The sequence below is a fragment of the Capsicum annuum genome, unplaced genomic scaffold (genome assembly GCF_002878395.1).
Source record: "Capsicum annuum cultivar UCD-10X-F1 unplaced genomic scaffold, UCD10Xv1.1 ctg5012, whole genome shotgun sequence".
Taxonomy (NCBI): domain Eukaryota; kingdom Viridiplantae; phylum Streptophyta; class Magnoliopsida; order Solanales; family Solanaceae; genus Capsicum; species Capsicum annuum.
This window is the reverse complement of record NW_025857967.1, coordinates 108,961-113,771: the sequence shown is the minus strand read 5'-3', so window position 1 is coordinate 113,771 and position 4,811 is coordinate 108,961.

Sequence of the window (4,811 nt, the reverse complement as noted above, 5' to 3'; positions counted from 1 at the left end):
GGGGATGCAATAGAAGAAAATCCCTCAACAAACCATCTGTAATAGCCACCCAAACCCAAAAAACTCCTGATATCTGATGGAGGGACAGGTCTGGGTTAGTTTCTTACTGCTTCATTCTTTTTAGTATCTACTTTAATGCCATCACCAAAAATGATATGACCAAGGAATGCCACTAACCTTAGCCAAAATTTTCACTTACTGAATTTGGTGAATAGCTGATGATCTCTGAGAGTTTGAATTATGATTTTGAGATGGTCTACGTAATCACGTTCCCTACAGGAATAGAGAAGAATATCATCTATGAAGACTATGATGAACATATCCAAGTACTACTTAAACACATAGTTCATCAAGTCTATGAAAGTTGTTGGGGCATTGGTAAGACCAAAGGACATGACTAAGAATTCGAAGTGACTATACCGAGTTCGAAAATTTATTTTTCAAATATCACATTCTATGACCCTGAGCTGATGATAGCCTGATTTGAGGTCTATCTTAAAGAAATAGTTGGCACCCTGAAGTTGGTCAAAAAGGTCATCAATTTGGGGAAGTGGATACTTGTTCTTGACCGTGACTTTATTGAGCTGACGGTAATCAATGCATATTTTGAGAGAACCGTCTTTCTTATGCATGAATAAGACTGGTGCGCCCCACGGGACACACTGGCTTTGATGAATCCCTTATCCAAGAGATCCTTCAACTGCTCTTTTAGTTCTTTGAGTTCTTCTGGTGCCATTCTGTATGGCAGAATAAATATAGGTTGAGTATCTGAAAGAAGATCATGTCGAAGTCTATTTCCCTTTTAATAGGAATTCCTGGAAGATCTTCGGGAAAGACATCTGAATATTCACTCATGACAAGGACTTATTCAAGACTGGGAGTTTCGCAACTAGTTTTCTTAACTCAAACAAGATGATAAACACATTCTTTAGATATCATTTTCCTTGCATGAAGGTAGGAAACAAGATGACCTCTAAAAGCTAAAGTACTACCCCTCCACTCTAGGATAGGTTCATTCGAAAATTGGAGATGGACTATTCTGTTTCTGTAGTCGACTGTGGTATAGTAGAAATAAAGTCAATCTTTGCTGAGAATGACATCAAAATCAATCATCTCTAATTCAACTAAGTCTGCTGAGGTGACTTTCTAAAATATCATAATCGGGCAATTCCTGTATACCTACTAGACTATAATGGTCTTACCCACTAAGGTATATACTGAGAAGTGTTCTACTAGAATTTCAGGACTAACTCCAAAATCAACTGCTATATAAGGAGTAACAAAAGACAAGGAAGCTCCTGGATCTAGAAAAGCATAAACATATACAAGAAATATCTGTAATGTACCAGTAACCATATCAGGAGAATTTTTTTGATCTTGCCGGGACTGGAGAGCATAAAGTCTATTTGGGCGTTGCCCATTAGTACTACTGGAAGTGGCACCCTACTAATTTGTGTGATCGTACTGGGCTGAGGAACGATTAAGCTGACCCTAAGGACCTGGCTAAGGATAATCTCTGACTCTGTGGCCTAGCTTGCCATATTTGAAACAAATACCACTGCCCACTCTGTAAGTACCCTGATGGTGTTTACCATATATCTGACAAAGAGGATAGGTTCAGGCACTCTAACACTACCCTGAGATTTAGAGCCTGGCGCCCTATCTCTATTGCCATCTCTTAATTTTGGAACAGGAGCACTAGATGAAGAAGGAGATAGAATGCATAACTTAGGATGAAACTGAGAACGGTTTCCTCCCTCTGACTTAGGCTGAGCAAAGTTGAAATTACCTGTCCTTGCTCTCTTATTTTGCTACTCTCTTATCTTAATCATTTGCTCTTCTCTCTGTTGAGCATGGGTCATAAGCCTGGCTTTGTTCATGTCACTATTCAACATCGCAGACCTACACTCGTTGAGCACACTATCATTCACCCTAGAAACAAACTTACTCATCTTGGCCCTGCTATCTCCAACCACATGAGGAGTATATCTGGCTAATTGAGTAAATTTAAGAGAATACTCTTTTATCGTCATGTTTCCCGGCCTGAGGTTGATAAATTCTAACACCTTAGCTTTCCTTACCTCTTGGGGAAAGAATCCATCTAAGAATACAGTGACAAACTCCTCACACTAAATAGGCCCAGCATCAACTGGCCTCTCTGACTTCCACTATTTGAACCAAGTGTGAGCAACATCCTACAGCTGATATGCAACTAGCTCAGCACTCTCACTAGAAATAACCCCCATAATATTTGTAATTTTCTAAACTTGGTCAAGCAATTTCTGAGGGTCCTCATCTTACTTAGACCCGAAAAAAGATGGAGGATTTATTTGGGTGAAGTCCCAAATCCTTGCTGCAGCTGAATTGGCCACTGGGTTAGTCAGAACGACAGCTGGTCATTCATTTTAAATAGAAATTGAATTAGAAAGAGTGGTGAATGCAACTTTGAACTTTGCATGAGAAACGTATTCGTCCAAGGTATCTTCTTGGATGGGCTAAGGGGTTGACTAATATCCGTTTCTTCTTTTGGGAGGCATGTTCTGTAGAAGAAAGGGAGAAATAAATTAGACCAGACTAAGAGATTAACTAAAGATTATGCTCAGTGGCACAATGTGAATACTGAAAGAACGGAAACTGTTCCTAAAACATCTTATAGCCTCCTGTACATAAATATGGAGCACAACACACCCACGTACAAGACTCTACTAGATGTGGCTTTCTGATTTTCTAAGACTCTATTGAACCTTAGGATATGATACCAAGTTTGTAACGCCCCGAATTTGGTACCTGGAATGCTACATGGTGCTCATTACCTCGAAGGATCACAAGCTAACCCATGACTGATATTTGTATCTCAACATTTCATAACATACTGTATAAATGCAAAAATATAGGCTGAAAGGCCATAAGGTTTAAAATTGAGACATAATATTTAATAAAATATATCATCTGGGTAGGGTATGAAATACCCAAAATAACTAAAATAACTGTCTAATCATGATAGTCTGAAAAGCCTTTAACTATCTGAATAAGGAGTTGATAGGATATGTTCCCAACTAACTCCAACTACTGAAATCAACTAAGTACTAAAATGATAAAATAATGCTCATCTTCTCGAAGGATGAGGACTCACTGCAGACTCTAACTGCTGAGTACTAGAATACTACTGATGCTCTGGAGCTCGTGCTTCTAAACGTATGGTATAAAACACCATAGTGCAAATGCGCCAGTATGTTTGAATGTACTAGTATACAAGTGAGGTAGGCTAGATGAAAAGGGTTCAAATGCATGAACAATGCTAACTGACTGTATAACATGAACGTGAGAATACATGCATGAATAAGAGATTGTAACTAAATTTGTGATAACATAATTACTGAATCTGATTAATGATAACATAAGTCACTATAAACTGATATTACTAATACTGAGCGATTGTATCTAATAGTCTAGATTCTGATGGAACTAACTGAGTTTCGTACTGTTCTGAGTTGACTGTATCTAACAGTCCTAAAATTCTGAAGAACTATCTGAGCTTTATTACTGAGAGTGAGTCTAAAACTGTAACTGTGGGAAGTAGTCATCTAACCGACATGCCCCTAATACACCATTATGGCTGAGTTGGGGTCTAATCTGTAACCCCAATTAGAAGGGTGTCAGTACCGCGCCACTAGTAAGGACAAATTGTGAGTGACGCTTATATGATAAGTTACTCTAATGAGAATGGCGGGACCCACATAAAATAGGTTAAGCCACCTCATCTACCCTTATATAGTAGGTTATGATGTCCAACCTAAGCTGGCTACGTAGTTCTGGAGCTCAAAGATTGCTTTTAAGAATCACACCCTGTAATAACAGGTGAGTTCCCATCCTTGGGCTCACTCAGTGCTAACTATTACTCTCATCTGAATAGACACTAAACATGATTAACTGAATTGAACTGGACTAATTTCATGGAGTTTCATTGACTGACGAAATACTACTGAGATTACTGAATTATTGAGCTTTCTGATATTACTGGGATTATTGAGTTTACTGAGCTTTCCTGAGTCATATGACTGACTGAATTCTACTAAATATGGCTTGACTAAGGATATCGTGAAAACATAACATTGGTTCTAGGCACATAGCTAAATTGTCAGGTATTAGATACCCTCAGGACTCAATAGCATAATATGTAAATCATGACACAAGCCTTAAAGCCCAAAAATGGCTATATTCTCATGATTCATTCATTAAGACATTTCAACGAACACTTGGGGTGTATCACTTGTACATGAATGGGGAATACATAATTGCATACTATATCATGGCATTAATCCATTCTCATGGACAATTTATCAAACACTTGCACATAAACTAATCATGGCATAGTTTCTTATATTATTAGTTCACATAGGCAATTCATCAAGCACATAATGAACATAGTATATGTAGACAACATTGCACAATAAGTAAACATCAGGATTCTATTCTAATTTCATAATTCAAGAGTTTAATCTTGGGTTTACATGAATCTACTCATATAATAACTAGTTCCACATAAAATTTATCACCAATCATAGATTAGAATTCAATTGGTCATTATCAACATGAACAAAAGCAAACCCAACATAGGATTTAAAAAAATCCATATACGTGAACTTTGAAAAAGAGATTCTTAAGCTTTATGGGTGAAAGGGACCCATGAATCAACACTTGACATACCTTGCTTATAAGTTTCTTGAAGTTCTTAGGGAGATTCTCGGAATTGGCTTTAATTTCTTAAAAGCTAGGGTTTTGTTTCTTGGGATAGAATGTTCTTGATTTTG